This window comes from Heloderma suspectum, chromosome W, assembly GCF_057233095.1.
Source record: "Heloderma suspectum isolate Gila_16-S chromosome W, 16-S_ref, whole genome shotgun sequence".
Classification (NCBI taxonomy): domain Eukaryota; kingdom Metazoa; phylum Chordata; class Lepidosauria; order Squamata; family Helodermatidae; genus Heloderma; species Heloderma suspectum.
In genome coordinates, this window is record NC_139475.1 from 66,560,444 (window position 1) to 66,574,279 (window position 13,836).

Sequence of the window (13,836 nt, forward strand, 5' to 3'; positions counted from 1 at the left end):
CTGTTTTCCCCCAACCACCCTCCCTGCAAGTGTGCATGAAAGAAAGAGGCCCTAGGGCTTATATCTGCAGGCTCCTCATTGCCTCTCCAATCTGCTTTTTTTCTACAGCACAGCCTTCCCCCAACACGGTGCCCTCCAGACAGTTTGGGGCTACAATTCCTAGCAGCCCCAGCCATCTCAGGATGATGGGAGTTGTAGTCTAAAACATCAGGAGGGCACCACATGGAGGGGAGGCTGATACAGCCCCGCCAATGTGTCTGGCACTGGAGAGAAGAACACAACGTACTTATTTTTTGAGGGCAGCTCCTTGCCCCACAGAGCTTACAAACCTGCAGCCAAGGAGTCGACAGGTGGGTTCAAATCAAGCTGTGACACGCAATGAGCTTCTTGGTCATCACTGCGCACCCACCACCCACCTGGTGCTGTCCAGATGTTTGGGACTACAACTCCCAGCCTCCTTGACCATTGGCTGGGGCTGCTGGGGGTTGGAGTCCAAAACATCTGGAGGATGCCAGGTTGGCAAAGGCCAGACTGTTGCAATGTGTTGGGGCTGCCATTACAAACAGTCCAGAAACTGCAAACAGACAAACCAGGGTCACAAGGTAATGAAGGCTTGACATTTCGATCAAAAAATCCTGCCAGTAGATCTCTGGGTGACTTGCAGTAGATTGTTTAACTCAGGGATGCAGAGCTACTTTTGGAGGACAGCTAGAATGGCTCCCCCCACCCCCACCCAGCCCACCAGCCCTCCGCAGGCCATATGACAGCACATGGGTGCAGCCACACCCCAGACATCAGAGGCCATGCCCATGCCCACATCATGTCCTTTGCTTCCTGGTGACCTTGGACCAGGAACCAGGCTTCACTGCATCCATACTTTCCTGGTTAGGGAAGCCCCAAGTACAGTAAAGCTGAGCCAGATGAGCCCCCATTGTTCCTCTGATGTGGGGACGGGGGGTGGAGACTAGGTCAGCTTTACCCCATCTTCACAAGCCTTGCCTCCTTCCCACAAGGGTGAAGGAGGCTGGGCACACTTAGGAGATGCAGCTGAGTCCTCTTCGCTTCTCCAATGGAGGAGCAAGGGGATTCAACCAGCTTCCCATAGACCTCCTTCCCAATCTGAGATCAGAGACAAATGCAGGGGGGATTCAGCGGGGGGGGGGCTTGAAGGCTTTGCCCCACCCCCTGGAGGAACCCAGGAGGCTATGCGGGCTGGATTGCAGTGCCCTGTGGGCTGTATCAGGCCCATGGACTGCAGGTTCTATCCCCCTGGTTTAACAAGAACAACACAATGACGCCCCTCTAGCCTGAATTACACTGCTGAAATCCCAGGAGTGAATTTTGGTGTGGAAAGAGCAGTGGTCCATTTAGAAGTGCAGGCACTCATCATGTTGGGATGTTATTTTTTTATTTGTGCAAAAAGCTGTTTGCATGAGAATGTGGTGGTAAATAGAACAATTTGTGCAAAATTGCAGCTGTAAATGGTATAATTAGCACAAACTGCTGGTGTGATTTGAGCAAATTACACCATTTGTGGCCGCAATTTCATTCAATTTGCAGTATTTATGGCCATAGTTTTGTTAAAATGGCTATCTGCACACAATTTTTTTAAAAAACCAGAAAGTTCCCGGATACTGGGAACTAACCTGTGGCTCAGCTTGCAAATTTGAGCCAAGTCAGGGGCATTGCGGGGTCCCTTGCCTATGTTCTTAATCTGAGTCAGGGTTTACCCTGCATGCTGTTTTGAGCTCATTCAAACCATCTTTCATTTGATCACAGTGGTGTCCCACACTTGCTCCAGGGAGCTCAGCATCATCCCCTGTCCATGTTACGCTCTCAATAACCCTGTAAGGTAGGCTAAACTGAGAAAAAGCGAGAGACACTGACTTCTTTAAGGTCACCTGCTGAGCTTCATGGCTGTAGGACAATTTAAACCCAGCTCTTCTTCATTTCAGATCCAGCACTTCTTCCCACTAAGACACATTGGTTGCCAGAGGGTGTGTGTGTGTGTGTGTGTGTGCGTGCGCACGCACACACACACACGCACGCACACGCATGCATGCGTGTGTATTGAGGGTAATACGATGCCCTGAAACAGCTCACCAAAAACACCAAAACAAGAGAAAAATAAAATAACAACAACAACAACAACGTACTCCCAGGAATTTGTTGGCATATGATGGGGCTTTTTAATGTTAGTTATTTTATAGGGTTTGGTTGTTCATTGTATTTAGCTGCTTTAAACCCTTTTTAAAAAATTGTGTTAATGGTTTCATATTATGTTTTTTATCGTGTTGTATTTTTGTGTACCACACAGTGAGCTTTGGCTATTCAGCAGTATAGAAATGTAATAAATTATTATTAATAATAATAACAATAATAATAATACAGAAGGATGCCTCTCTGAACATGTAGAGAGTGCCTTCATTCAGCTGCTAGGGGACATTAGGGGGGATTTCTTGCAGGCACGATTTCTCCCAATCTCTTCTCTCTCTCTCTCTTTAAAAATGAGTCACCCAAGGACAGCAGAGTGACTAATTTCTGAATGAAGCCTCTCAGGCAAAAGAAGAAAAAAAAAATAGAAGGAACATCTGTGCTAAAACGCACAGCGATGGTGCCCTCAGCTGACACAGATGGCCCTTGGATTTGTGCCCACTGAGCACAGCACAGAAGGCAGGTTGGGGTGCTTGATCTCCGGGATATATGGGGAGGAAACGCTGACAGGCACGTGAAGTTGACTCACAGGTGAGAAGCTCAGGTTGGCAAGCTGCAGCTTAGCTCTCCGGAGCTTTTTCGTCGTCTCCATCCTGAGGCATGGGAGGCACACTTATACATAACACTTCTATCCTGGTTTCAGACCGGTCCTGGCTTACCACACAGAATCGTGGGTATATACATTCAGCTTTCTTGGGAGCTTCTGCCCATGGGACTGGGAAACCCACTGTGTTCTGCACCCCTGCCCTGTTTGAAGGCATCCGCTCGCTGAAGGGCTCACCAGTCCAAATCCAGTTCAGATATCAGGAACCATCGAAGGAGAGCACCAGAGGCCTTGAATATGTCCATCAGCACTAAGCCCCTGGAGAGGACACAGCTCAGCTGGACCCCGTATTCTCCACGAGGGTGAGATGCATTTCTCTGACAGTTATGGCCACTATTTCTAAATCTGCATCTAAGCATATCAGCTGGGATATGTGAATTTGATGCAGATCTGTGTCCACTGGGGTCCTCTTCTCTGGCAATGCACTGTGGGTCGTGAGTTGCCAATAAGTGACATAAAGACACTAAATCACATCAACATGTCCCCCCGCCACAGGGTGATCGACATCAACGGCTCTGTGGGATGGAAGATGGAGAGAGGGAGACAGGATCAGGCACAGAGAACATAGGGATGTGCAAACTCACCCCTGTCCAGGTTCTCTGGACTCCTGCCCAGCCCCTGCCCCCACGCACCAGTCCCCAGACTGTGTTCAAGCCCCTCCCATGCTCAGTGAGCAGCCTGCACTCACCCGAGCAGCCTTATCAAGCTCTAAAAAAAAAAAAATGGCTATCACAAAAATGTGCATGTTTTTGTATGCACAAAAATGTGCATTTTGCAAATGTGCATATTCTCATGTGTGAAATGTGCATTTTTGCAAAGGCACACATTAGTGTGTGTATGAAAATGTGCATTTTTCATAAAATACGCATTTTTGTGCATACATGAATATGCACATTTGTAAAATGTGCATTTTCGTGGGGGCACCAATTTGCGCATTTTTGCGATCGCCATTTTCTTTTTCAAAAAATGGTGACCACAAAACTCGACAAGGCTGCCAGGGTGAGTGCAGGCCATTCGCTGAGTGTGGGTAGGGGGTGAGCAGGGGCAAGGGCTTGGCAAGCAGGGCTTGGGAGTGTGGGCAGGAGCAGGTCTGCTGGATCCCCAGACTGAATCGGGCACCCATGCCATCCCTAAGAGAACATTAGGGCCTGCTCCAGTCAGAGTGTCCCCTCACCCCTGGGAGGGGAGAGGGTAAGAAGGGTGTCAGGGTTCCCCTTATGACCTGGACCCCCTGAGCAACCCGTTAAGGATCTCTTGCCTCCTTAAGAGTCCCACCTTCCTTGTTTTAGACTTCCCCTTCCCAAGAACATGGGGTTTAGGGTGTAGACGTGGGGTGACTGACACGCCAGACACTTGGGTTTATCACAACAGTTTACTGGTAAATTAAAGCAAGAATATCACAACTAAAGTTATTTACACAATAGAGTGGAGTGATACAAAGGGCCCTAAAAGAAAATAAAAGTTATAAAACTCAAGTTCCTTTACCAAAGCTGCACTTAGACTCCTCTAGGCTGCTTCTTCCTGCTCTGGTCTTCTCACTCTCTCTTACTGTCTCTCTCATTCTGTTTATGTACCCTCCTCCCTCAAAATCAAAAGTACTGCTCCAAACCTGAAGAAATGAAACTTAACTGGGGAAATGAAACTGAAACTTAGCCAGGGAAACAAAACTACTCCTCTCAGGGATGCCCCCTCCCAACAAAAAACTCCAGGCCGCTAAGCCTGACCTTTTTTTCCCTTTGCCTCTGTAGGCCTCAAACCTTCACACAGGTCTATCCACCAGCCCTGCCGAAAGTCAACTTCACTTTTTCCTCTTCCCTCCCCATCCCCTTTTTGTTGTGTGGCGTGTCTTTTTTAGATTGTAATCCTGCGGGCAGGGACTGTCTTACTTACTGATTGATTGTAAACTGCTCTGGGAGATTTGGGGGGCTGAAGAGTGGGATAAAAATACTTAATAAACAAACAAACGAACAAAACTCACACCATCAACAGATCTCATTTCAACACTCTACAGCTGTTGGCTGAAGTTGTGAACGGGCCACCCTAGAACAGCCTCACATTTTGAGGGGATGTCAAGAGCAATGACAGCCATTTGGAGACTCACAGCCATATGGCCTAACTATTCAGTCGGGGACAGTGCTGAATTCTGCTCCTTCCCTCTGATTACTGTCCTTGGAGGAGGAAGGGTGCCTTGTTCCAATGTCATTTGCATGATTGACTAGGAGTTGTCATTCTCCAAGGTTCAGCTCCAGTCTAGCAAAATCTCTACAAAATTAAATCTCAGGACAGGGAAGCAGACGCATCTCTGGTGCACATGTAGGCAAACTGGTACACATGGCTGGTAAGCTCAGTGTGGTGTGCAGCTGGACGTTGCACAGCCAGCATCTGCCAGGAGTCTGTTTCAAATGGCTGCTCAACTCAACACAGGCAATAATTACATTAGAGATGTGCAAGCGCCAGCCAGATTGCCCCAGAAGTGGTTGGGAGCAATGAAGGTGTTTGATTGAAACACTAGGGGAAAAAAACTTGAATTTTGCCACCTCTGCAGGACACATATATCCCTCCTCCGAGATCTCTACAGCCTCGAAGAAAGGCAATTACTGTAGCAAGCCAGGTCCAACCAGCACCTGTGTCTTCAGCAGTGTACAATGAATTGAGAGAGGGGCACCCTCTCTTGCTTTCCCCAGGGCTTCTGATCTTGCTGAGCATAGCTTGTCATGAGAGGAGGGTGGCTGATAGGAACATAGGAAGCTGCCTTATACTAGAGCCCTTCCACCTAAAAGCAAAGGAAGATTCTAGTCCTCATAGTTCTGAATAAAGGGGCTGCTATAAATAAGAACCTGGGAAGCTGCCTTAAACTGAGTTCTATCTCACCCAGTATTGTCAACACTGACTGGCAGCAGCTCTCCAGGATTTCAGGCAGGATTCTTTCCCATCCCTACCTGGAGAGGCTGCTGGGGATTGAACCTGGGACCTTCTCCATGCAAAACCACAGCCCATCCATTGGCACAGTGGGCCCTTGCCAGACTCAGGGCCCCAGCAAACACCCGATTATGCCAGGCCAGCAGGGGTGGCCCAAGACATTTTGCTGATTGTGGTGAGAAAGGAGATGGCACCCTTCCCGTTCTGTGTAGAAAAGCTGAGTGGACTGGCAGACAACTGTCTTCAACGCTGACGATGGGACAACATCCTACACTGCAGCTGAAGGGCACAGAGCAGAATGCAAGGCACACAGGTCTCTCCTCCAACACCTTGTTTCCACCTCTCTGCCTCTGCTGCCTGACTCAGCTGCTTCCCTCTGCCTAATGGAGGGGCCAGCAATGCACACCTAATGTTAGGCAGAGCCCCAGTTTTGTTGTTGTTGTTCAGTCGTTCAGTCATGTCCGACTCTTCGTGACCCCCTGGACCATAGCACGCCAGGCCTTCCTGTCCTGCTCTCTTCTGGAGCGTGCTCAAGTTCATATTCATTGCATCCGTGATGCTATCCAGCCATCTCATCCTCTGCCGTCCCCTTCTCCTTTTGCCCTCAGTCTTTCCCAGCATCAGGGCCTTTTCCAGGGAGTTTTCTCTTCGCATTAGGTGGCCAAAATATTTGAGCCTCAGCTTCAGTCTCTGTCCTTCCAATGAGCAGTCAGGGTTGATTTCCTTTAGGATTGACTGATTTGACCTCCTTGCAGTCCAGGGGACGCGTAAGAGTCTTCTCCAGCACCACACTTCGAAAGCATCAATTCTTCGGCGCTCAGCCTTCCTTATAGTCCAGCTCTCACAGCCATACGTTGCTACTGGGAAAACCATAGCTTTGATTAGACGGACCTTGTCGGCAAGGTGATGTCTCTGCTTCTCACTGTGCTGTCTAGGTTTGCCATAGCTTTCCTCCCCAGGAGCAAGCGTCTTTTAATTTCATGGCTACAGTCACCGTCTGCGGTGATCTTGGAGCCCAAGAAAATAAAATCTGTCACTGCTTCCATTTCTTCCCCTTCCATATGCCAGGAAGTGATGGGGCCAGATGCCATGATCTTAGTTTTTTTAATGTTGAGTTTCAAACCAGCTTTTGCACTCTCCTCTTTCACCCTCAACAAGAGGCTCTTTAGATCCTCTTCGCTTTCTGCCATTCGGGTGGTATCGTCTGTGTATTTGAGGTTGCTGATAATTCTCCCAGCAATCTTAATTCCAACCTGTGATTCATCCAACCCGGCGTTTCTCATGATGTACTCTGCATATAAATTAAATAAGCAGGGCGACAATATGCAGCCTTGTTGTACTCCTTTCCCAATTTTGAACCACTCGGTTGTTCCATGTCCGTTTCTTCCTGTTGCTTCTTGGCCCTCGTACAGGTTTCTCAGGAGACAGGTAAGGTGGTCTGGTACTCCCATCTCTTTCAGAATTTGCCACAGTTTGTTGTGATCCACACAATCAAAGGCTTTAGTGTAGTCAATGAAGCAGAAATAGACATTTTTTTGAATTCTTTTGCTTTCTCCATGATCCAGCGAATGTTGGCGATTTGATCTCTAGTTCCTCTGCCTCTTCGAAACCCAGCTTGTACTTCCGGTAGTTCTCGGTTCGCATACTGCTGAAGCCTAGCTTGTAGGATTTTGAGCATCACCTTGCTGGCATGTGAAATGAGCGCAATGGTGCGGTAGTTTGAACACTCTTTGGCGTTGCCCTTCTTTGGAATTGGAATGTAAACTGACCTTTTCCAGTCTTGTGGCCACTGTTGAGTGTTCCAGATTTGTTGGCACATTGAATGCAGCACTTTAACAGCATCATCTTTTAGGATTTTAAATAGCTCGGCTGGAATACTGTCATCTCCGCTAGCTTTGTTGTTACTAATGCTTCCTAAGGCCCACTTGACTTCACTCTCGAGGATGTCCGGCTCAAGTTCAGTGACCGCACTCTCATGGCTATCAGGGACATTCAGATCTTTCCTGTATAGTTCTTCTGTGTATTCTTGCCACCTCTTCTTAATCTCATCTGCTTCTGTTAGGTCCCTGCCTTCTTTGTCCTTTATCATGCCCGTCTTTGCACAAAACGTTCCCTTGAGATCTCCAGTTTTCTTGAAGAGATCTCTAGTCTTTCCCATTCTGTTGTTTTCCTCGATTTCTTTGCATTGTTCATTTAAGAAGGCCTTCTTGTCTCTCCTTGCTATTCTCTGGAACTCTGCGTTCAGTTGGGTATATCTTCCCCTTTCTCCCTTGCTTTTCGCTTCCCTTCTTTTGTGAGCTACTTGTAAAGCCTCCTCAGACAGCCACTTGGCTTTCTTGCATTTCTTTTCTTTTTCTTTGGGATGGATAGTTTTAGCTGACAAAGTTAAAGTAGCAAGGTTAAAGTAGCAAGGGCTCCTTCTTCTTTCTCTTTTGCTTCCAAGCTACCATATTGTTATTGTTATTGTTATGCCTTATTTTTCCTCTTGCAAGGGACCTAAGCTGGCTCACATAGTCTTCCTCCTCTCCGTTTTATCCTCACAACAACCCTTTGAGGTAGGTCAGGCTGAGAGTCAGTGACTGGCCCAAAGTCACCCAGTAAGCTTCCTGGCCAAGCAGGGACTAGAACCTGGGTCTCCCCGGTTCCATACCAACACTCTAACCACTACACCACACCGGCTCTCAAAGTATGAGCAAAATGGCACACATGGAAAGTTTAAGAATCTTGCCCCTCACAACGGAGGCAGTGCAGCCCCCCAACATGCACAAGCGTTTTGGCTTCGTCCATGCGGAAATGGGTCCTCCTAAAGAGTGGAGCAAAATGGTCGAAGAAAAGTTGCAAGGAAGCAACTGGCTCTGGTTTTGTTTTAGCAACCACAGCATGGAGTGAGAGAGGGGGGAAAAGGCTTACCTATTTCTGAACGTGGAGCCAAAACAAAGCACCATTCCTTGCTGCTCCAGAGAGACGAGCAGCATTCACAGCAAAAGGGAAGCGGTTGCTTCATACTTTCCAGCCAGCTGGCTACCCCCAGGTGGAGCTGGTTGGAGGAAGGCCAGGGGATGTTTGAAATAGTTTCCTTTATCCCATGGAAGATTCCACTGCTCTGGAGAATCCCCAACTCTGCAACAAAGGAACAGAGGTTCAAACGGAATTCTAATTTCAGAAATCCACTGCCACAGCTGTAAACATTGCCCCAAACCTTTGCACAACCTTCGTTGCTGTGGGAGAAAGAGAGGGCAGGTGAAACTCATAAATAGGGGGTTGTGATTGCATTTAGTTCAGAGCTGGTGTATAGATATAGCTTCCTGATACCACATTGGATCACCAGCCCATCTGATCCAGTAATATCTACACCAACTGGGTTTTTGGGTACCTAGAGATTTTGGAGATGCCAGAGATTGAACCAGGGACTTTCTACAAGCCAAGCACATGCTCCACCAGTGCACTACAGTCCATTCCTTTAAAATAAAGTAAGGTTCCAGTCCTCATGGTTCTGAATAAAGGGCTGATTAAATAGGAACACAGGAAACTGCTTCAGGGTTACAAGAATGTCTCTCTGAGAGTCTGATGTGGGGTAGCAGGAGTGGTGTAGTGAAGGGATAACACAGGGGAACACAGCCCCCAGGATTTTGTATCAGAGCAGGGTCTGAGCTAGGGTCACTGATTGAGCCTCCTTAAATGAGGTGATAACGAGGGTTTCAAGTTTGTGAAAGATTAGCGTAGAGGAGGAGGAACAAAATGAAGGCTTCTCTCCTTTTCTCAGCCAGGGTTCCTACTTCATGCTAATTGTTAAAATGGGAACATATTTTTGCAAGACAGTACAGATTTCTAATGGAAAGCAAAAAGTTGCCTTTCAGCCTGTTGAAGATCACAATCAACATATGAGAAAGAGAAGAAGTTAGGCGTTTATGTTTGTGTGTGTATGTTTTAAAAGTCATTTTCGTAGACAAAGAAGACACTTCTGTGACTCTTCAGCGAACGCATATGGAACCATTTCGAAAACTGAGAAAGCTTCAGTTCCATAAGAGAAGGAATTCGATATTGAACAGATGATGTTGCCCTTCCTCTGAGCCAGATTGCTGGCCTTCTCTCAGGCAGAATTTCTCTGGCCCCTCTCCCTAAGTAATAAATAATACAATGCAATTGCAGTTCTAGCGTAATTACCATCCCCGTTCCCTCTCACGCTGAATGTGGGTGGTCCTGTGCTGATCCATTCGGAAGCATAACGGGGCCACCAAGATATAAGGTAGCATTTTCTACGTACCCCCTAGGTACACAGAAATATATTAAGTTAAAGGAAAAATACATTCTTAGAAAGACGACCAAAAAGACCAAAAATGGCCTGACAGGAATCTATGGAATGTTTAGCCAGGATCCCCTTGCTAATTCATATGGTGCACAATTGGCCTGGGGAAGTCCCCCTGCCTGAGCCCCATTGAACTGGATGGCAGCTGTTCAAGGTAGTGCTCTTCCATACCCCCATTTATTTCAGTGGGGATTCCCGGTGGGTTGTGCCTGGGGGTGGGAGGGTTGGCATCAGATCTGTCCCTCTGTCATTCTGCAAATGTCCGGGTGCCCCAGACCCATGACCTCAGGGGGGCTAATCATGGTCATGGAACCTTTACCCACCCACCCTGAATATGGGGCAGTGTCGATTTGTGTCATTCCCTTAGCACAAATGACCTTGCGATAGTGGAAACTAGGTTCTGAACTATGTGCAAGAGGAGAATCCAATGAAAGTTATGTTTGTGCAAGCACTGTTGCACAAGCGCCTGTGCGTATTGCTTCCACAATCCATTGTGCAATCAGTTGTGCATAACTCTTGTGCAACCTGTTGTACAACTACTTGTGCATAACTCTTGTGCAACTCGTTTTGCAACCAGTTGTGCGTAACTCTTGTGCAAGCCATTGTGCAAACAGTTATGGAAATAACTCTTGTGCAAGCCATTGTGCAAACAGTTTGGACCTTCAAATCTTCGAATTTTCGAATCTTTGAAGATCATGCCGGAATTAGAAAAAAAAAATCACAGAGAAGCCACGATTCTTCGAAGATAACACCTTAATTAAAAAAAAAATCCGAAGCGGGGGATAGGAGGGGGTAAAACTTAGTCTCATTTAAAGAGATAGAACAACCCCCTGCTCAATGCAGGAAGCCTGATTCCCAGGCGGTCACCCATCCCACTATTGACTGGGGCCGACCCTGCTTAGCTTCCGAGATCAGACAAGATCTCATCCAGCCCTTTGCTTGTTGCTGAGGAAACATTGAGTGCTGAGGAAGCTATGTGATCAGTAGCCGGAAGACGACATGGGGCCGTCGAGAGCTGTGATTGGACAGGAGGGAAATACAAACACTGCCGTATATGGACAGGCAGGGGAGGGGACTATGACCAGATATGGTAGCGAAGGTGGAAAATCAGAGCACATTAAGGGGAAATACTGGGATATCAGGGTATTGAAAGTGGGAGCATGGAAACGGGAACTTCTGGTTCCAATTCGAGGCGGGTACTGCGTAGTGTGAAAGACGGGCAGTGAAACCTCATTGGAAGTGAAAAAACCCGTAAGTGTAGATCAGCCCCAGGACATCTGTTTTAAGAAGAGTTGCTGGAGGATGGTAGGATGAGGAGGGATGGTTGCATGGAGGGGAACAGAATTGGTAGGGGGAGAATGCAAGTGCTCAGTGGTGAAAGAAGAACATTCTGCACATGCTCAGAGGCACTCTCTATTTAAGAACATAAGGAGAGCCATGCTGCATCAGACCAAGGTCCACCTAGTCCAGCATTCTGTTCACACAGTGGCCAACCAGATGCCCACAGGGAACCCACAAGCAGGTCATGACTGTAATAGCACCTTTCCACCCATGTTCCCCTGCTGCTAACATTGGTGAAATGTAAATAAATTCTAGTAATTCCAAATATGGATGCATGTATATCCTTCAGGAATTTTGCAGGTTTCTTGCCTGGGGGACACCTCTAATGACCTGTGCATTTTCACACAAATTTACCCAAAAACTATTGGGGAGGGGGTGAAGGGAAGGGGAAGCAAATCACTCCCTCCCCCAAACTGGAGAACTCCCCTTCCACATGGACTGCCGCACCTATCCTTCTGAAACTTTGCTGGTTTCTTACTTAGGGACAACTGTAGGCTGTCTGTAACTTTCAGAACAATGGTCCACAAGGAACATGGGGAGATAAGTATGTCCTGTTTTGGAGACCTCAAAATGTCAAGGCCACCCTTGGACTAAAACCCTTGTGGCTAGCATTCTGAAATTTGGCAGACATGATGGCCTCTGATGGGGCAATGAATCCTGAAATTTTTATCCAATTCTTCCAAGGAATTAAAACATTACTGGCAGTTCCCTTTAAAAGAAAATCAAAACATAAACCCTGCACCTATTTTTTTTTTTCTGACATTGGGTAGGTGTAATCCCCTTCTAGGGGGCTAAAAGGTAAAAGGTAAAGGTGTCCCCAACCAGTCGTGTCCGACTCTAGGGTGCGGTGCTCATCCCCGTGTCTAAGCCGAAGAGCCAGCGCTGCCCGAAGACGCTTCCATGATCATGTGGCCGGCATGACTGAACACCGAGGTGCACGGAACGCTGTTACCTTTCCCGCCGAGGCGGTACCTATTTATCTACTTGCAATTTCTTGCTTTCGAACTGCTAGGTTGGCAGGAGCTGGGACTGAAGACGGGAGCTCACTCCGCCACTCGGCACTCGGGTCTTGAACTGCTGACCTGCCGACCTTCCAGTCTGCGGTTCAGCGTCTTAACCACTAAGCCACCGCGGCCCATACTCTAGGGGGCTACTATGCCTGAAATCATCATCCAGTTCTGACCAAGAGAAAAAAATTACAGTTTTTTTTTTCTAATTTCCCATGGAAGTCAACAGGAAGCATAAAGACTCATTTTTCCAAACCTTGACTCAGGTTTGGTGCTGAGCTGAAGTGGTCTGACTACAAATTGGCCCGAGCAGAAGTGGGATGTTTTCCAAAATGCTGAATCGGGGTCTGAGTTGAAGTGGGGTGGGGGGGGTCAGTGCACACTTCTTATGTATGCATGTATGTAATCTATACACACACGCAAGCACACTGCATGTGCGCACCACGCACACAAACACACACACATATTAGACGTGTGCTTAGACGTGTGTGTGCATGCAAATCTGTGTTATGGGCCTGTGCCCCGGATCTTTTAAGACCCTAGCAATGCCCCTGGTTGTGAGGATAAAATGGAGGGGGGAACTATGCATACCACTGCTGAACTCCTTGGAGAAAGGGCAAGATACTCATGTTTTTAACTTAATTAATGAATTTGTCAAATAATTACAAAGGAAATGAAAGTGTTTCTGGTGCTTGCAAATGCCCGTCTGGATTAAAAGAAGCAAATGGGCAGACCATTGTGCTTGTGAAAAAACAGAACAGCTTTGACCTGATATTGCCAGTTTCACTGGAGCAGTGTGGGATGGTGGTGAAGAAAATGGCCATGATGTAGAGGCCTGCAGGGATGGAAAAAGTGGAAGTGTCCAGTAAAGGAGCTGTGTGACTGTTGATCATAACCAAAGAAATACTTCTGTATGGGGAGAGGCAGTCGCTCAGTGACACAACACCTGCTTTGCCTGCAGAAGTCCCAGGTTTGATTCCTGGCATCTCCAGGCAGGGCTACGGAAGAATCCTGCCTGAAACCCTGGAGAGCTGCTGCTGCCAGTCAATGTCAGCAATACTGTCAGGATGTCTGACTCAGTGGGCCAGTTTGCACAATCACTGCAGGCCACTGTGGCTTATTTAAGCCACAGTGGGTTGCAATGCCTGCTGGTGTCCATTGTGAATATTCGGCTGCCGCAGCTTATCATGAAATCCAAACCCAGCACAGGGTGGGTTGTTGCCATGGTTGACAAACCACCCACAGTCCAAAAACAATGGTGGGCTGCGGCAATCATGAGAATCAGGCCAGTAGCTCCCCATGTTCCTAAGAGAGGTTTAAAGTTGGGATGGGAAAAACATGGTGGATGGAGGAGTAAGTAAGTGTTTCAGACAGAATACATCTGGTCACAGGTGATGCACAAAAAGCAACAACCACACACAGGAATGTTCAAATGCGATTGTAAA